This window comes from Microcebus murinus, unplaced genomic scaffold (assembly GCF_040939455.1).
Source record: "Microcebus murinus isolate Inina unplaced genomic scaffold, M.murinus_Inina_mat1.0 scaf023_hap2_Mmur4.0, whole genome shotgun sequence".
Lineage (NCBI taxonomy): Eukaryota > Metazoa > Chordata > Mammalia > Primates > Cheirogaleidae > Microcebus > Microcebus murinus.
This window is the reverse complement of record NW_027438969.1, coordinates 319587-339354: the sequence shown is the minus strand read 5'-3', so window position 1 is coordinate 339354 and position 19768 is coordinate 319587. Positions and strand designations below refer to the sequence as shown.

The window sequence follows — 19768 nt, the reverse complement described above, 5'->3', positions numbered from 1 at the left end:
GCAGTCAGCGGCCCCGGCGCGCTGGGGGTGGGGGGCGGGGAGGTGAAGGAGGCCAGGCAAGGAGAGGAGGGGGGCTTGAAGGTCTCCACCTTGGCGGGTCCAGCCGTGGAGGCGCATCTTGTGTGAGTGTGAGTGTGAGTGAGTGAGTGTGAGTGTGAGTGTGTGTGTATACAGAGACAGCCCCCAACCCCGGCCCGCCGCTCCCTGCCCGCCCCGCCTGTCACCCCCGTCCCTCGGAGCCCGCGGGACCCGGCCGGCGAACTCAACAGGCCCGGCCCGGCGCGGGGCCTGGGGCGGGAGGAGGCGGCGGGGAAGCGCAGAGAGGCTCGGCTTCTTGAGCGGGGCAGGGGCGCCCTCCGCCGTCCACGGCCACACCACCCCGAACGCGCCCGATCCCGTCTGGTCTCGGAAGCTAAGCAGGGTCGGGCCTGGTTAGAACTTGGATGGGAGACCGCCCGGGAATACCGGGTGCCGTAGGCTTCTTCTTTTTTTTTTTTGCCTCTGGTTCTGTAGCGTTTCTGGGAGTGCGGGGGCGGCCCGGGGTGGGGGTGACCCCCACCCTCAGCGCCCGCCGCGGTGCCTGGCGCCCCAGCCCGCACCGTGGGGCCTCCTCTTGTCCCGAGCCGTGACACCGCCGCCACGCGGCAGCATGCGTGGCTTCTGGACAGTCAGGTCTCAGACCTAAGGTCTGCTCTGTGGGAGCCGACACGCTGGAGGAAACCTTGAGAGTCTGAGAGGGGAGGGAGTTCCAGAAGAAGGCCAGGATGTCATTTTGAGGGAGTATGTGACCAGAACTCCTCCCGTTGCTTTTGGGGTTCTATGAGCTACACGTAGGAATCTTTGGTGGTGGCACCTGATGTTCGGGGATCCGGAGTCACACCCAGACCTGCTCCACAGGCCTCCTTTTACTTTTCTCTTCGGATTCATTTTTTTTTTTTTTTTTTTTGAGACAGAGTCTCGGTTTGTTGCCCAGGCTAGAGTGAGTGCCGTGGCGTCAGCCTAGCTCACAGCAACTTCAAACTCCTGGGCTCGAGTGATCCTTCTGCCTCAGCCTCCCGGGTAGCTGGGACTGCAGGCATGCGCCACCATGCCCCGCTAATTTTTTATATATATATCAGTTGGCCAATTAATTTCTTACTATTTATAGTAGAGACGGGGTCTCGCTCTTGCTCAGGCTGGTTTTGAACTCCTGACCTTGAGCAATCCGCCCGCCTCGGCCTCCCAAGTGCTAGGATTACAGGCGTGAGCCACAGCGCCCGGCCGGATTCATTATTTTGAAAAAGTGTCTCTTATCTCTATTATTGCATTTTCTTTTCTCTCTCTTTTCAAGCAGATGATGGGAGTCCAAGTATTAAGGTGACATGTGTTGCCCGTGCCCCCCTCCCCCCCCCCGTGTTCTTATTCATTTACCTCTCATGTTGTTCCAGCATATTGTGGGGGCACCAATGTTAAGGTCGGGTGCGTTGCCCTCTCCCAGCCTCCCCCCTCGGGTCAGAGCTTCAAGTGCGCCCATCCCCCAGTCGGTGCGTACCCACCCCATTCCTAATGGATGTGTATGCCCATCCCCTCCCCCCACCCGCCCGACACCCACCCGAAGAAGGTGATTCCTCTGTGTCCACTTAGGTGTCCATCGGTTCGTACCCATTTGCTGGTGAGCGCGAGCACGTGGTGCTCGTGTGTCCATTCTTGGGATACTTGGCTTACTGGAACGGGTTCCAGCTCTGGCCAGGAGAACCACGAGAGGTGCCCCCTCACCGCTGCTCCTCATAGCCGAATAGCACTCCGTGGTGTCCACGCGCCACATTTTATTTACCCACTCGTGGGTCGATGGGCACTCGGGTGGCTTCCAGGTCTTTGCGATTGTGACTTGTGACCTGACACTAACCCTAACCCTTACCCAGCCCGTCTCCTCCACGGCCCCTGCCTGACTGACTCCTTCCCGCCCGGCCTATCACCTGTCACCGTCCTCTGCCCCTGCCTGACACGCTCCTCCCCGCCCGGGCCGTCACCGTCCTCGGCCCCTGCCTGATGGGGCTCCTCCGTCGCCTGGGCCTTCCAAGGGCTTGGTGTGGACGCTGGTTCCAGGACGCCCTCCCAGGAACCCGGTAGCAGGGCGGCCGCAGCGTCTCGCGCAACCCAACCGTCCGCCGGCTGGCCGCCGTCGCTAAGTGGCCTGCGGGGGACGTGCTCCCGCTGTGCCGTGGGGGCCCAGCCTGGTGTCTTCTCTGAGGCCCCGCGGCTGCCGCTCCCCGCAAGGGGATAGCCGCGGAGGTGGGGACCGCATCCTCATGGGGACGTATACCCAGCTCTCCACGTCGGATTCCGGGGCTCTCTGTCCTGCCAGAAGGCCCAGCTGGCCTGCGGATCCTTAGAGTGGCAAAAACATCCGAAAACTGAGATTGAGGGTCCGGTGGGTGTCTGCGCTTTTGTGCTGGGCACCCCAGGGAGGCCCGGGGGCTGGCTGGACAACGCGGTCTGCTGGGCGGGGGGGGGGTTAGAGGAGCAACTGATGCCCTTTGCACTTTGGGTAGCAAGAGTCTGAGGTGTCTCTGAGCCCTGTGCCATGTCGGGGGGGGGCGGGGGGGGAAGAGGAGGAGGAGGAGGAGGTGGGAAGGGCCGGGGCCTGCAGTCGTGTTCCCGGGGTGGCAGGGCAAGTGGCTTCTTCCACAGGCTGCTTGGCCTGGGCTCCCTGCACCTGGGCCTTTGGAGGACCGGCCCTGTGCTTGCCAACGCTTCCTGCAGGGACCCAGAGCTGGGAGGTTGCATCTCTCAGCCCTGGGTCGGGCAGAGCCCCAGCGGGCCATGCCCACAACCTCTCTCAGTACCGGTCCCCCAGAAGGCTCCTTGGGGACCAGGATTCTCTTGCGGTGACTCTTTAAGGTCTGGCCCCTGGATGGAGGGGCACCAGGAGTAGAGGAGCAGGAAGGGGAAGGGGGTGGCCATGCGAGGGGACACTTTGAGGCCAAGTCCCAGCTTCAGCCTGATCCTCCTGGGAACCCCGGGGTGTACGTCACACCTCCTGGTTGTCCCGCTCTGAGACAAGGAGCCGGGCTTCGCATTCCCACAGCAGCCAGTCGTGGGCTGAGGACACCTGGGGCGTTGGGAACTCCCTGGCTTCTCCTTGGTTTAACATCTGGAGCTGCTTGTGAATCGTGCCGCCACACACACCCGAGTGCAGGTGTCTTCCGCACAGACTGCGGGCCTCGCTCTTCTGAATGCCGCTAGCTGGCCACCCACCCACGGGTGAACCTGGTCAGGGTACTTTCTCTCAGGGGCAGACTCTTTTCCGGGCGGGCTACCGGTGTCTCTGTTTGCTCCTTTCTTTCTTCCATTTCGGGAAAGTCTTCCTTGCTGGGTGTGGAAATCTCCTATGCCTTCCCTCGCCTATTCTGTCAGCTTTCAAATTCTCTTTCAGTTGCCACCCTCACAGATGGATTAGGAAACTCTTTCCGGTGCACTCATTAGTGAAATGACCTCAAGGAAGCTGGAATCCAATATCTAATCGCCGATTTTTAGCGAGTCCACACGCCAGGGTGGTCGGGGTCCAATGCAGCCCCGGCCAGGCCCAGGCCCCTTGGACCGGGCCACAGGAGGACACAGAGGAGGGTCCCGGCCCCCACGGTAGCGGTGCCGGCAGTTCTCCAAGGGCTTGGGCGTTTTCCAGAGGTAGGAGATGGAGGGGACTGATTTCTTCAGCGCCCCACAAACCACGCCACCCCACCCCACCCCACCCCACCCATGGGACACATCCCCAGAGAGAGATGCCCCATACACTCGCTCCCCTCCCCCTTGCGCTGTGCCCCAGCCCTGGCCCGGGGGAATAGGCGGCAGCCCGCCCACAGGGCGGGGGGCACAGCTGAAAGGGGTTGTGGGGGAGGGCGGCCCCTGGCTGGGGTCAAAGGGCGAGCGCCCGGTGCGCGCGTGCGCAGTCAGCGGCGGCGACGCACTGGGGGTGGGCAGCGGGTAGGTGAAGGAGGCCAGGCGAGGAGACGAGGGGGGCTGGGAGGGCTCCACCTTGGCGGGTCCAGCCGTGGAGGCGCATCTTGTGTGAGTGTGAGTGAGTGTGAGTGTGTGTGTGTGGAGAGAGAGACAGCCCCCCGCCCCGGCCCGCCCCGGCCGCCCGGCCCGGCCCGTCACCCCCGTCCCTCGGAGCCCGCCGGACCCGGCCGGCGAACTCAACAGGCCCGGCCGGGCGAGGGCCTGGGGCGGGAGGAGGCGGCGGGGAAGCGCAGAGACGCTGGGATCTTGAGCGGGGCAGGGGCGCCCTCCGCCGTCTAGGGCCACACCACCCTGAACGCCCCCCGGTCTCCTCTGGTCTCGGAAGCTAAGCAGGGTCGGGCCTGGTTAGTACTTGGATGGGAGAAGACCGCCAGGGAATACCGGGTGCCGTAGGCTTCTTCTTCTTTTTTTTTTTTTTTTGCCTCTTGTTCTGTCCCCTTTCTGGGAGCGTGGCGGCGGCCCGGGGTGGGGGTCACCCCCACCCTCAGCGCCCGCCGTGGGGTGCCTGGCGCCCCAGCCCGCACCGTGGGGCCTCCTCTTGTCCCAAGCCGCGACACCGCCGCCACGCGGCAGCATGCGTGGCATCTGGACTGTCAGGTCTCAGACCAAAGGTCTGCTCTGTGGGAACCGACACGCTGGAGGAAACCTTGAGAGTCTGAGAGGGGAGGGAGTTCCAGAAGGAGGCCAGGATGTCATTTTGAGGGAGTATGGGACCAGAACTCGTCCCGTTGCTTTTGGGGTTCTATGGGCTCCACGTAGGAATCTTTGGTGGTGGCAGCTGATGTTGGGGGATCCGGAGTCACACCCAGACCTGCTCCACAGGCCTCCTTTTACTTTTCTCTTTGGAGTCGTTATTTTTAAAAAGTGTCTCTTACCTCTCTCATTGCATTTTCTTTTCTCTCTCTTTTCAAGCAGATGATGGGAGTACAAGTATTCAGGTGACATGTGTTGCCCGTGCCCCCTCCCCCCTGTGTTCTTATTCATTTACCTCTCATGTTGTTCCAGCGTATTGTGGGGGCACCAATGTTAAGGTCGGGTACGTTGCCCTCTCCCAGCCTCCCCCCTCGGGTCAGAGCTTCAAGTGCGCCCATCCCCCAGTCGGTGCGCACCCACCCCATTCCTAATGGAGGTGTATGCCCCTCCCCTCCCCCCACCCGCCCGACACCCACCCGATGATGAAGGTGATTCCTCTCTGTCCACTTAGGTGTCCATCCGTTCGTACCCATTTGCTGGTGAGCGCGCTCACGGGGCGCTCGTGTGTCCATTCTTGGGATACTTGGCTTACTGGAACGGGTTCCAGCTCTGGCCAGGAGAACACGAGAGGCGCCCTCTCACCGCTGCTCCTCACAGCCCAATGGCACTCCGTGGTGTCCACGCGCCACATTTTATTAATGCACTCCTGGATGGATGGGCACTCGGGTCGCTTCCACATCTTTGCGATTGTGTGAATTGTGCCCTAACTGTCACCCTAACCCTTACCCAGCCCGTGTCCTCTGCCCCTGCCTGACGCACTCCTCCCCGGCCAGGCCCAGGCCCGTCACTGTCCCGGGCCCCCGCCTGACCGGCTCCTTCCCGCCCGGCCTGTCACCGTCCTCTGCCCCTGCCTGACATGCTCCTTCCCGCCCGTCCGGCCTCTCACCGTCCTCGGCCCCTGCCTGACCGGCTCCTCCGTCGCCTGGGCCTTCCAAGGGCTTGGTGTGGACGCTGCTTCCAGGAAGCCCTCCAGAAACCCGGCAGCAGGGTGGCCGCAGCAGTCTCCAGCAGCCGTCCCTAAGTCGCGTGCGGGGCCCCCGCTGTGCCGCGGGGACCCAGCCTGGTGTCTTCCCTGAGGCCCTGCGGCTGCCGCTCCCCGCAAGGGGAGAGTCGCGGAGGTGGGGACCGCCTCCTGATGGGGACGTACACGCAGCTCTCCACGTCGGATTCCGGGGCTCTCTGTCCTGCCCGAAGGCCCAGCTGGCCTGCGGGTCCTTAGAGTGGCAAAAACATCCGAAAGCTGAGATTGAGGGTCCGGTGGGTGTCTGCGCTTTTGTGCTGGGCACCCCAGGGAGGCCCGGGGGCTGGCTGGACAACGCGGTCTGCTGGGCGGGGGGGGGGGGGGGGGTTAGAGGAGCAACTGATGCCCTTTGCACTTTGGGTAGCAAGAGTCTGAGGTGTCTCTGAGCCCTGTGCCATGTCGGGGGGGGGGGCGGGGGGGGAAGAGGAGGAGGAGGAGGAGGTGGGAAGGGCCGGGGCCTGCAGTCGTGTTCCCGGGGTGGCAGGGCAAGTGGCTTCTTCCACAGGCTGCTTGGCCTGGGCTCCCTGCACCTGGGCCTTTGGAGGACCGGCCCTGTGCTTGCCAACGCTTCCTGCAGGGACCCAGAGCTGGGAGGTTGCATCTCTCAGCCCTGGGTCGGGTAGAGCCCCAGCGGGCCATGCCCACAACCTCTCTCAGCACCGGTCCCCCAGAAGGCTCCTTGGGGACCAGGATTCTCTTGCGGTGACTCTTTAAGGTCTGGCCCCTGGATGGAGGGGCACCAGGAGTAGAGGAGCAGGAAGGGGAAGGGGGTGGCCATGCGAGGGGACACTTTGAGGCCAAGTCCCAGCTTCAGCCTGATCCTCCTGGGAACCCCGGGGTGTACGTCACACCTCCTGGTTGTGCCGCTCTGAGACAAGGAGCCGGGCTTCGCATTCCCACAGCAGCCAGTCGTGGGCTGAGGACACCTGGGGCGTTGGGAACTCCCTGGCTTCTCCTTGGTTTAACATCTGGAGCTGCTTGTGAATCGTGCCGCCACACACACCCGAGTGCAGGTGTCTTCCGCACAGACTGCGGGCCTCGCTCTTCTGAATGCCGCTAGCTGGCCACCCACCCACGGGTGAACCTGGTCAGGGTACTTTCTCTCAGGGGCAGACTCTTTTCCGGGCGGGCTACCGGTGTCTCTGTTTGCTCCTTTCTTTCTTCCATTTCGGGAAAGTCTTCCTTGCTGGGTGTGGAAATCTCCTATGCCTTCCCTCGCCTATTCTGTCAGCTTTCAAATTCTCTTTCAGTTGCCACCCTCACAGATGGATTAGGAAACTCTTTCCGGTGCACTCATTAGTGAAATGACCTCAAGGAAGCTGGAATCCAATATCTAATCGCCGATTTTTAGCGAGTCCACACGCCAGGGTGGTCGGGGTCCAATGCAGCCCCGGCCAGGCCCAGGCCCCTTGGACCGGGCCACAGGAGGACACAGAGGAGGGTCCCGGCCCCCACGGTAGCGGTGCCGGCAGTTCTCCAAGGGCTTGGGCGTTTTCCAGAGGTAGGAGATGGAGGGGACTGATTTCTTCAGCGCCCCACAAACCACGCCACCCCACCCCACCCCACCCCACCCATGGGACACATCCCCAGAGAGAGATGCCCCATACACTCGCTCCCCTCCCCCTTGCGCTGTGCCCCAGCCCTGGCCCGGGGGAATAGGCGGCAGCCCGCCCACAGGGCGGGGGGCACAGCTGAAAGGGGTTGTGGGGGAGGGCGGCCCCTGGCTGGGGTCAAAGGGCGAGCGCCCGGTGCCGGTGCGCGCGTGCGCAGTCAGCGGCGGCGACGCGCTGGGGGTGGGCAGCGGGTAGGTGAAGGAGGCCAGGCGAGGAGACGAGGGGGGCTGGGAGGGCTCCACCTTGGCGGGTCCAGCCGTGGAGGCGCATCTTGTGTGAGTGTGAGTGAGTGAGTGAGTGTGAGTGTGAGTGTGTGTGTATACAGAGACAGCCCCCAACCCCGGCCCGCCGCTCCCTGCCCGCCCCGCCTGTCACCCCCGTCCCTCGGAGCCCGCGGGACCCGGCCGGCGAACTCAACAGGCCCGGCCCGGCGCGGGGCCTGGGGCGGGAGGAGGCGGCGGGGAAGCGCAGAGAGGCTCGGCTTCTTGAGCGGGGCAGGGGCGCCCTCCGCCGTCCACGGCCACACCACCCCGAACGCGCCCGATCCCGTCTGGTCTCGGAAGCTAAGCAGGGTCGGGCCTGGTTAGAACTTGGATGGGAGACCGCCCGGGAATACCGGGTGCCGTAGGCTTCTTCTTTTTTTTTTTTGCCTCTGGTTCTGTAGCGTTTCTGGGAGTGCGGGGGCGGCCCGGGGTGGGGGTGACCCCCACCCTCAGCGCCCGCCGCGGTGCCTGGCGCCCCAGCCCGCACCGTGGGGCCTCCTCTTGTCCCGAGCCGTGACACCGCCGCCACGCGGCAGCATGCGTGGCTTCTGGACAGTCAGGTCTCAGACCTAAGGTCTGCTCTGTGGGAGCCGACACGCTGGAGGAAACCTTGAGAGTCTGAGAGGGGAGGGAGTTCCAGAAGAAGGCCAGGATGTCATTTTGAGGGAGTATGTGACCAGAACTCCTCCCGTTGCTTTTGGGGTTCTATGAGCTACACGTAGGAATCTTTGGTGGTGGCACCTGATGTTCGGGGATCCGGAGTCACACCCAGACCTGCTCCACAGGCCTCCTTTTACTTTTCTCTTCGGATTCATTTTTTTTTTTTTTTTTTTTTTGAGACAGAGTCTCGGTTTGTTGCCCAGGCTAGAGTGAGTGCCGTGGCGTCAGCCTAGCTCACAGCAACTTCAAACTCCTGGGCTCGAGTGATCCTTCTGCCTCAGCCTCCCGGGTAGCTGGGACTGCAGGCATGCGCCACCATGCCCCGCTAATTTTTTATATATATATCAGTTGGCCAATTAATTTCTTACTATTTATAGTAGAGACGGGGTCTCGCTCTTGCTCAGGCTGGTTTTGAACTCCTGACCTTGAGCAATCCGCCCGCCTCGGCCTCCCAAGTGCTAGGATTACAGGCGTGAGCCACAGCGCCCGGCCGGATTCATTATTTTGAAAAAGTGTCTCTTATCTCTATTATTGCATTTTCTTTTCTCTCTCTTTTCAAGCAGATGATGGGAGTCCAAGTATTAAGGTGACATGTGTTGCCCGTGCCCCCCTCCCCCCCCCCGTGTTCTTATTCATTTACCTCTCATGTTGTTCCAGCATATTGTGGGGGCACCAATGTTAAGGTCGGGTGCGTTGCCCTCTCCCAGCCTCCCCCCTCGGGTCAGAGCTTCAAGTGCGCCCATCCCCCAGTCGGTGCGTACCCACCCCATTCCTAATGGATGTGTATGCCCATCCCCTCCCCCCACCCGCCCGACACCCACCCGAAGAAGGTGATTCCTCTGTGTCCACTTAGGTGTCCATCGGTTCGTACCCATTTGCTGGTGAGCGCGAGCACGTGGTGCTCGTGTGTCCATTCTTGGGATACTTGGCTTACTGGAACGGGTTCCAGCTCTGGCCAGGAGAACCACGAGAGGTGCCCCCTCACCGCTGCTCCTCATAGCCGAATAGCACTCCGTGGTGTCCACGCGCCACATTTTATTTACCCACTCGTGGGTCGATGGGCACTCGGGTGGCTTCCAGGTCTTTGCGATTGTGACTTGTGCCCTGACACTAACCCTAACCCTTACCCAGCCCGTCTCCTCCACGGCCCCTGCCTGACTGACTCCTTCCCGCCCGGCCTATCACCTGTCACCGTCCTCTGCCCCTGCCTGACACGCTCCTCCCCGCCCGGGCCGTCACCGTCCTCGGCCCCTGCCTGACGGGGCTCCTCCGTCGCCTGGGCCTTCCAAGGGCTTGGTGTGGACGCTGGTTCCAGGACGCCCTCCCAGGAACCCGGTAGCAGGGCGGCCGCAGCGTCTCGCGCAACCCAACCGTCCGCCGGCTGGCCGCCGTCGCTAAGTGGCCTGCGGGGGACGTGCTCCCGCTGTGCCGTGGGGGCCCAGCCTGGTGTCTTCTCTGAGGCCCCGCGGCTGCCGCTCCCCGCAAGGGGATAGCCGCGGAGGTGGGGACCGCCTCCTCATGGGGATGTATACCCAGCTCTCCACGTCGGATTCCGGGGCTCTCTGTCCTGCCAGAAGGCCCAGCTGGCCTGCGGATCCTTAGAGTGGCAAAAACATCCGAAAACTGAGATTGAGGGTCCGGTGGGTGTCTGCACTTTTGTGCTGGGCACCCCAGGGAGGCCCGGGGGCTGGCTGGACAACGCGGTCTGCTGGGCTGGGGGGGGGGTTTGGAGGAGCAACTGATGCCCTTTGCACTTTGGGTAGCAAGTGTCTGAGGTGTCTCTGGGCCCTGTGCCATGTGGGGGCGGGGGCGGGGGCGGGGTGGGAGGAGGAGGAGGAGGAGGAGGAGGAGGAGGAGGAGGAGGTGGAGGAGGAGGAGGTGGGAAGGGCCGTGGCCTGCAGTCGTGTTCCCCGGGGTGGCACAGCATGTGGCTTCTTCCACAGGCTGCTTGGCCTGGGCTCCCTGCACCTGGGCCTTTGGAGGACTGGCCCTGTGCTTGCCAACACTTCCTGCAGGGACCCAGAGCTGGGAGGTTGCATCTCTCAGCCCTGGGTCGGGCAGAGCCCCAGCGGGCCATGCCCACAACCTCTCTCAGCAGGGGTCCCCCAGAAGGCTCCTTTGGGACCAGGATTCTCTTGCGGGTGACTCTTTAAGGTCTGGCCCCTGGATGGAGGGGCACCAGGAGTAGAGGAGCAGGAAGGGGAAGGGGGTGGCCATGCGAGGGGACACTTTGAGGCCAAGTCCCAGCTTCAGCCTGATCCTCCTGGGAACCCCGGGGTGGACATCACACCTCCTGGTTGCCCCGCTCTGAGACAAGGAGCCGGGCTTCGCATTCCCACAGCAGCCAGTCGTGGGCTGAGGACACCTGGGGCGTTGGGAACTCCCTGGCTTCTCCTTGGTTTAACATCTGGAGCTGCTTGTGAATTGTGCCGCCACACACACCCGAGTGCAGGTGTCTTCTGCACAGACTGCGGGCCTCGCTCTTCTGAATGCCGCTAGCTCGCGACCCACCCACGGGTGAACCTGGTCAGGGTACTTTCTCTCGGGGGCAGACTCTCATCCGGGCGGGCTACCGGTGTCTCTGTTTGCTCCTTTCTTTCTTCCATTTCGGGAAAGGCTTCCTTACTGGGTGTGGAAATCTCCTATGCCTTTCCTCGCCTATTCTGTCAGCTCTAAAATTCTCTTTCGGTTGCCACCCTCACAGATGGATTAGGAAACTCTTTGCGGTGCACTCATTAGTGAAATGACCTCAATGACGCTGGAATCCAATATCTAATCGCCGATTTTTAGCGAGTCCACACGCCAGGGTGGTTGGGGTCCAATGCAGCCCCGGCCAGGCCCAGGCCCCTTGGACTGGGCCACAGGAGGACACAGAGGAGGGTCCCGGCCCCCACGGTAGCGGTGCGGGCAGTTCTCCAAGGGCTTGGGTGTTTTCCAGAGGGAGGAGATGGAGGGGACTGATTTCTTCAGCGCCCCACAAACCACGCCACCCCACCCCACCCATGGGACACATCCCGAGAGAGAGAGAGACGCCCCATACACTGGCTCCCCTCCCCCGTGCGCTGTGCCCCAGCCCTGGCCCCGGGGAATAGGCGGCCGCCGGGCCACAGGGTGGGGGCGCAGCTGAAAGGGGTTGTGGGGGAGGGCCGCCCCTGGCTGGGGTCAAAGGGCGAGCCCCCCGCCCCTCCCGCCCATGCGCAGTCAGCGGCCCCGGCGCGCTGGGGGTGGGGGGCGGGGAGGTGAAGGAGGCCAGGCAAGGAGAGGAGGGGGGCTTGAAGGTCTCCACCTTGGCGGGTCCAGCCGTGGAGGCGCATCTTGTGTGAGTGTGAGTGTGAGTGAGTGAGTGTGAGTGTGAGTGTGTGTGTATACAGAGACAGCCCCCAACCCCGGCCCGCCGCTCCCTGCCCGCCCCGCCTGTCACCCCCGTCCCTCGGAGCCCGCGGGACCCGGCCGGCGAACTCAACAGGCCCGGCCCGGCGCGGGGCCTGGGGCGGGAGGAGGCGGCGGGGAAGCGCAGAGAGGCTCGGCTTCTTGAGCGGGGCAGGGGCGCCCTCCGCCGTCCACGGCCACACCACCCCGAACGCGCCCGATCCCGTCTGGTCTCGGAAGCTAAGCAGGGTCGGGCCTGGTTAGAACTTGGATGGGAGACCGCCCGGGAATACCGGGTGCCGTAGGCTTCTTCTTTTTTTTTTTTGCCTCTGGTTCTGTAGCGTTTCTGGGAGTGCGGGGGCGGCCCAGGGTGGGGGTGACCCCCACCCTCAGCGCCCGCCGCGGTGCCTGGCGCCCCAGCCCGCACCGTGGGGCCTCCTCTTGTCCCGAGCCGTGACACCGCCGCCACGCGGCAGCATGCGTGGCTTCTGGACAGTCAGGTCTCAGACCTAAGGTCTGCTCTGTGGGAGCCGACACGCTGGAGGAAACCTTGAGAGTCTGAGAGGGGAGGGAGTTCCAGAAGAAGGCCAGGATGTCATTTTGAGGGAGTATGTGACCAGAACTCCTCCCGTTGCTTTTGGGGTTCTATGAGCTACACGTAGGAATCTTTGGTGGTGGCACCTGATGTTCGGGGATCCGGAGTCACACCCAGACCTGCTCCACAGGCCTCCTTTTACTTTTCTCTTCGGATTCATTTTTTTTTTTTTTTTTTTTTTTGAGACAGAGTCTCGGTTTGTTGCCCAGGCTAGAGTGAGTGCCGTGGCGTCAGCCTAGCTCACAGCAACTTCAAACTCCTGGGCTCGAGTGATCCTTCTGCCTCAGCCTCCCGGGTAGCTGGGACTGCAGGCATGCGCCACCATGCCCCGCTAATTTTTTATATATATATCAGTTGGCCAATTAATTTCTTACTATTTATAGTAGAGACGGGGTCTCGCTCTTGCTCAGGCTGGTTTTGAACTCCTGACCTTGAGCAATCCGCCCGCCTCGGCCTCCCAAGTGCTAGGATTACAGGCGTGAGCCACAGCGCCCGGCCGGATTCATTATTTTGAAAAAGTGTCTCTTATCTCTATTATTGCATTTTCTTTTCTCTCTCTTTTCAAGCAGATGATGGGAGTCCAAGTATTAAGGTGACATGTGTTGCCCGTGCCCCCCTCCCCCCCCCGTGTTCTTATTCATTTACCTCTCATGTTGTTCCAGCATATTGTGGGGGCACCAATGTTAAGGTCGGGTGCGTTGCCCTCTCCCAGCCTCCCCCCTCGGGTCAGAGCTTCAAGTGCGCCCATCCCCCAGTCGGTGCGTACCCACCCCATTCCTAATGGATGTGTATGCCCATCCCCTCCCCCCACCCGCCCGACACCCACCCGAAGAAGGTGATTCCTCTGTGTCCACTTAGGTGTCCATCGGTTCGTACCCATTTGCTGGTGAGCGCGAGCACGTGGTGCTCGTGTGTCCATTCTTGGGATACTTGGCTTACTGGAACGGGTTCCAGCTCTGGCCAGGAGAACCACGAGAGGTGCCCCCTCACCGCTGCTCCTCATAGCCGAATAGCACTCCGTGGTGTCCACGCGCCACATTTTATTTACCCACTCGTGGGTCGATGGGCACTCGGGTGGCTTCCAGGTCTTTGCGATTGTGACTTGTGCCCTGACACTAACCCTAACCCTTACCCAGCCCGTCTCCTCCACGGCCCCTGCCTGACTGACTCCTTCCCGCCCGGCCTATCACCTGTCACCGTCCTCTGCCCCTGCCTGACACGCTCCTCCCCGCCCGGGCCGTCACCGTCCTCGGCCCCTGCCTGACGGGGCTCCTCCGTCGCCTGGGCCTTCCAAGGGCTTGGTGTGGACGCTGGTTCCAGGACGCCCTCCCAGGAACCCGGTAGCAGGGCGGCCGCAGCGTCTCGCGCAACCCAACCGTCCGCCGGCTGGCCGCCGTCGCTAAGTGGCCTGCGGGGGACGTGCTCCCGCTGTGCCGTGGGGGCCCAGCCTGGTGTCTTCTCTGAGGCCCCGCGGCTGCCGCTCCCCGCAAGGGGATAGCCGCGGAGGTGGGGACCGCCTCCTCATGGGGATGTATACCCAGCTCTCCACGTCGGATTCCGGGGCTCTCTGTCCTGCCAGAAGGCCCAGCTGGCCTGCGGATCCTTAGAGTGGCAAAAACATCCGAAAACTGAGATTGAGGGTCCGGTGGGTGTCTGCACTTTTGTGCTGGGCACCCCAGGGAGGCCCGGGGGCTGGCTGGACAACGCGGTCTGCTGGGCTGGGGGGGGGGTTTGGAGGAGCAACTGATGCCCTTTGCACTTTGGGTAGCAAGTGTCTGAGGTGTCTCTGGGCCCTGTGCCATGTGGGGGCGGGGGCGGGGGCGGGGTGGGAGGAGGAGGAGGAGGAGGAGGAGGAGGAGGAGGAGGAGGTGGAGGAGGAGGAGGTGGGAAGGGCCGTGGCCTGCAGTCGTGTTCCCCGGGGTGGCACAGCATGTGGCTTCTTCCACAGGCTGCTTGGCCTGGGCTCCCTGCACCTGGGCCTTTGGAGGACTGGCCCTGTGCTTGCCAACACTTCCTGCAGGGACCCAGAGCTGGGAGGTTGCATCTCTCAGCCCTGGGTCGGGCAGAGCCCCAGCGGGCCATGCCCACAACCTCTCTCAGCAGGGGTCCCCCAGAAGGCTCCTTTGGGACCAGGATTCTCTTGCGGGTGACTCTTTAAGGTCTGGCCCCTGGATGGAGGGGCACCAGGAGTAGAGGAGCAGGAAGGGGAAGGGGGTGGCCATGCGAGGGGACACTTTGAGGCCAAGTCCCAGCTTCAGCCTGATCCTCCTGGGAACCCCGGGGTGGACATCACACCTCCTGGTTGCCCCGCTCTGAGACAAGGAGCCGGGCTTCGCATTCCCACAGCAGCCAGTCGTGGGCTGAGGACACCTGGGGCGTTGGGAACTCCCTGGCTTCTCCTTGGTTTAACATCTGGAGCTGCTTGTGAATTGTGCCGCCACACACACCCGAGTGCAGGTGTCTTCTGCACAGACTGCGGGCCTCGCTCTTCTGAATGCCGCTAGCTCGCGACCCACCCACGGGTGAACCTGGTCAGGGTACTTTCTCTCGGGGGCAGACTCTCATCCGGGCGGGCTACCGGTGTCTCTGTTTGCTCCTTTCTTTCTTCCATTTCGGGAAAGGCTTCCTTACTGGGTGTGGAAATCTCCTATGCCTTTCCTCGCCTATTCTGTCAGCTCTAAAATTCTCTTTCGGTTGCCACCCTCACAGATGGATTAGGAAACTCTTTGCGGTGCACTCATTAGTGAAATGACCTCAATGACGCTGGAATCCAATATCTAATCGCCGATTTTTAGCGAGTCCACACGCCAGGGTGGTTGGGGTCCAATGCAGCCCCGGCCAGGCCCAGGCCCCTTGGACTGGGCCACAGGAGGACACAGAGGAGGGTCCCGGCCCCCACGGTAGCGGTGCGGGCAGTTCTCCAAGGGCTTGGGTGTTTTCCAGAGGGAGGAGATGGAGGGGACTGATTTCTTCAGCGCCCCACAAACCACGCCACCCCACCCCACCCATGGGACACATCCCGAGAGAGAGAGAGACGCCCCATACACTGGCTCCCCTCCCCCGTGCGCTGTGCCCCAGCCCTGGCCCCGGGGAATAGGCGGCCGCCGGGCCACAGGGTGGGGGCGCAGCTGAAAGGGGTTGTGGGGGAGGGCCGCCCCTGGCTGGGGTCAAAGGGCGAGCCCCCCGCCCCTCCCGCCCATGCGCAGTCAGCGGCCCCGGCGCGCTGGGGGTGGGGGGCGGGGAGGTGAAGGAGGCCAGGCAAGGAGAGGAGGGGGGCTTGAAGGTCTCCACCTTGGCGGGTCCAGCCGTGGAGGCGCATCTTGTGTGAGTGTGAGTGTGAGTGAGTGAGTGTGAGTGTGAGTGTGTGTGTATACAGAGACAGCCCCCAACCCCGGCCCGCCGCTCCCTGCCCGCCCCGCCTGTCACCCCCGTCCCTCGGAGCCCGCGGGACCCGGCCGGCGAACTCAACAGGCCCGGCCCGGCGCGGGGCCTGGGGCGGGAGGAGGCGGCGGGGAAGCGCAGAGAGGCTCGGCTTCTTGAGCGGGGCAGGGGCGCCCTCCGCCGTCCACGGCCACACCACCCCGAACGCGCCCGATCCCGTCTGGTCTCGGAAGCTAAGCAGGGTCGGGCCTGGTTAGAACTTGGATGGGAGACCGCCCGGGAATACCGGGTGCCGTAGGCTTCTTCTTTTTTTTTTTTGCCTCTGGTTCTGTAGCGTTTCTGGGAGTGCGGGGGCGGCCCAGGGTGGGGGTGACCCCCACCCTCAGCGCCCGCCGCGGTGCCTGGCGCCCCAGCCCGCACCGTGGGGCCTCCTCTTGTCCCGAGCCGTGACACCGCCGCCACGCGGCAGCATGCGTGGCTTCTGGACAGTCAGGTCTCAGACCTAAGGTCTGCTCTGTGGGAGCCGACACGCTGGAGGAAACCTTGAGAGTCTGAGAGGGGAGGGAGTTCCAGAAGAAGGCCAGGATGTCATTTTGAGGGAGTATGTGACCAGAACTCCTCCCGTTGCTTTTGGGGTTCTATGAGCTACACGTAGGAATCTTTGGTGGTGGCACCTGATGTTCGGGGATCCGGAGTCACACCCAGACCTGCTCCACAGGCCTCCTTTTACTTTTCTCTTCGGATTCATTTTTTTTTTTTTTTTTTTTTTTGAGACAGAGTCTCGGTTTGTTGCCCAGGCTAGAGTGAGTGCCGTGGCGTCAGCCTAGCTCACAGCAACTTCAAACTCCTGGGCTCGAGTGATCCTTCTGCCTCAGCCTCCCGGGTAGCTGGGACTGCAGGCATGCGCCACCATGCCCCGCTAATTTTTTATATATATATCAGTTGGCCAATTAATTTCTTACTATTTATAGTAGAGACGGGGTCTCGCTCTTGCTCAGGCTGGTTTTGAACTCCTGACCTTGAGCAATCCGCCCGCCTCGGCCTCCCAAGTGCTAGGATTACAGGCGTGAGCCACAGCGCCCGGCCGGATTCATTATTTTGAAAAAGTGTCTCTTATCTCTATTATTGCATTTTCTTTTCTCTCTCTTTTCAAGCAGATGATGGGAGTCCAAGTATTAAGGTGACATGTGTTGCCCGTGCCCCCCTCCCCCCCCCGTGTTCTTATTCATTTACCTCTCATGTTGTTCCAGCATATTGTGGGGGCACCAATGTTAAGGTCGGGTGCGTTGCCCTCTCCCAGCCTCCCCCCTCGGGTCAGAGCTTCAAGTGCGCCCATCCCCCAGTCGGTGCGTACCCACCCCATTCCTAATGGATGTGTATGCCCATCCCCTCCCCCCACCCGCCCGACACCCACCCGAAGAAGGTGATTCCTCTGTGTCCACTTAGGTGTCCATCGGTTCGTACCCATTTGCTGGTGAGCGCGAGCACGTGGTGCTCGTGTGTCCATTCTTGGGATACTTGGCTTACTGGAACGGGTTCCAGCTCTGGCCAGGAGAACCACGAGAGGTGCCCCCTCACCGCTGCTCCTCATAGCCGAATAGCACTCCGTGGTGTCCACGCGCCACATTTTATTTACCCACTCGTGGGTCGATGGGCACTCGGGTGGCTTCCAGGTCTTTGCGATTGTGACTTGTGCCCTGACACTAACCCTAACCCTTGCCCAGCCCGTCTCCTCCACGGCCCCTGCCTGACTGACTCCTTCCCGCCCGGCCTATCACCTGTCACCGTCCTCTGCCCCTGCCTGACACGCTCCTCCCCGCCCGGGCCGTCACCGTCCTCGGCCCCTGGCTGACGGGGCTCCTCCGTCGCCTGGGCCTTCCAAGGGCTTGGTGTGGACGCTGGTTCCAGGACGCCCTCCCAGGAACCCGGTAGCAGGGCGGCCGCAGCGTCTCGCGCAACCCAACCGTCCGCCGGCTGGCCGCCGTCGCTAAGTGGCCTGCGGGGGACGTGCTCCCGCTGTGCCGTGGGGGCCCAGCCTGGTGTCTTCTCTGAGGCCCCGCGGCTGCCGCTCCCCGCAAGGGGATAGCCGCGGAGGTGGGGACCGCATCCTCATGGGGACGTATACCCAGCTCTCCACGTCGGATTCCGGGGCTCTCTGTCCTGCCAGAAGGCCCAGCTGGCCTGCGGATCCTTAGAGTGGCAAAAACATCCGAAAACTGAGATTGAGGGTCCGGTGGGTGTCTGCGCTTTTGTGCTGGGCACCCCAGGGAGGCCCGGGGGCTGGCTGGACAACGCGGTCTGCTGGGCGGGGGGGGGGGTTAGAGGAGCAACTGATGCCCTTTGCACTTTGGGTAGCAAGAGTCTGAGGTGTCTCTGAGCCCTGTGCCATGTCGGGGGGGGGCGGGGGGGGAAGAGGAGGAGGAGGAGGAGGTGGGAAGGGCCGGGGCCTGCAGTCGTGTTCCCGGGGTGGCAGGGCAAGTGGCTTCTTCCACAGGCTGCTTGGCCTGGGCTCCCTGCACCTGGGCCTTTGGAGGACCGGCCCTGTGCTTGCCAACGCTTCCTGCAGGGACCCAGAGCTGGGAGGTTGCATCTCTCAGCCCTGGGTCGGGCAGAGCCCCAGCGGGCCATGCCCACAACCTCTCTCAGTACCGGTCCCCCAGAAGGCTCCTTGGGGACCAGGATTCTCTTGCGGTGACTCTTTAAGGTCTGGCCCCTGGATGGAGGGGCACCAGGAGTAGAGGAGCAGGAAGGGGAAGGGGGTGGCCATGCGAGGGGACACTTTCAGGCCAAGTCCCAGCTTCAGCCTGATCCTCCTGGGAACCCCGGGGTGTACGTCACACCTCCTGGTTGTCCCGCTCTGAGACAAGGAGCCGGGCGTCGCATTCCCACAGCAGCCAGTCGTGGGCTGAGGACACCTGGGGCGTTGGGAACTCCCTGGCTTCTCCTTGGTTTAACATCTGGAGCTGCTTGTGAATCGTGCCGCCACACACACCCGAGTGCAGGTGTCTTCCGCACAGACTGCGGGCCTCGCTCTTCTGAATGCCGCTAGCTGGCCACCCACCCACGGGTGAACCTGGTCAGGGTACTTTCTCTCAGGGGCAGACTCTTTTCCGGGCGGGCTACCGGTGTCTCTGTTTGCTCCTTTCTTTCTTCCATTTCGGGAAAGTCTTCCTTGCTGGGTGTGGAAATCTCCTATGCCTTCCCTCGCCTATTCTGTCAGCTTTCAAATTCTCTTTCAGTTGCCACCCTCACAGATGGATTAGGAAACTCTTTCCGGTGCACTCATTAGTGAAATGACCTCAAGGAAGCTGGAATCCAATATCTAATCGCCGATTTTTAGCGAGTCCACACGCCAGGGTGGTCGGGGTCCAATGCAGCCCCGGCCAGGCCCAGGCCCCTTGGACCGGGCCACAGGAGGACACAGAGGAGGGTCCCGGCCCCCACGGTAGCGGTGCCGGCAGTTCTCCAAGGGCTTGGGCGTTTTCCAGAGGTAGGAGATGGAGGGGACTGATTTCTTCAGCGCCCCACAAACCACGCCACCCCACCCCACCCCACCCCACCCATGGGACACATCCCCAGAGAGAGATGCCCCATACACTCGCTCCCCTCCCCCTTGCGCTGTGCCCCAGCCCTGGCCCGGGGGAATAGGCGGCAGCCCGCCCACAGGGCGGGGGGCACAGCTGAAAGGGGTTGTGGGGGAGGGCGGCCCCTGGCTGGGGTCAAAGGGCGAGCGCCCGGTGCCGGTGCGCGCGTGCGCAGTCAGCGGCGGCGACGCGCTGGGGGTGGGCAGCGGGTAGGTGAAGGAGGCCAGGCGAGGAGACGAGGGGGGCTGGGAGGGCTCCACCTTGGCGGGACCAGCCGTGGAGGCGCATCTTGTGTGAGTGTGAGTGAGTGAGTGAGTGTGAGTGTGAGTGTGTGTGTATACAGAGACAGCCCCCAACCCCGGCCCGCCGCTCCCTGCCCGCCCCGCCTGTCACCCCCGTCCCTCGGAGCCCGCGGGACCCGGCCGGCGAACTCAACAGGCCCGGCCCGGCGCGGGGCCTGGGGCGGGAGGAGGCGGCGGGGAAGCGCAGAGAGGCTCGGCTTCTTGAGCGGGGCAGGGGCGCCCTCCGCC

At 63.0% G+C, this 19768-nt stretch overlaps 5 pseudogenes; all 5 read left to right on the top strand.

Annotated features, from left to right (window-relative positions):
• The first annotated feature begins 361 nt into the window (after positions 1-361).
• On the top strand, positions 362-480 carry LOC142867905 (uncharacterized; annotated as a pseudogene).
• A 3792-nt stretch (positions 481-4272) lies between these two features.
• On the top strand, positions 4273-4395 carry LOC142867936 (uncharacterized; annotated as a pseudogene).
• Positions 4396-7898: 3503 nt separating this feature from the next.
• LOC142867904 (uncharacterized) lies at positions 7899-8017 on the top strand (annotated as a pseudogene).
• A 3850-nt stretch (positions 8018-11867) lies between these two features.
• LOC142867903 (uncharacterized) lies at positions 11868-11986 on the top strand (annotated as a pseudogene).
• A 3850-nt stretch (positions 11987-15836) lies between these two features.
• Positions 15837-15955, top strand: LOC142867902 (uncharacterized; annotated as a pseudogene).
• Positions 15956-19768: the final 3813 nt, after the last annotated feature.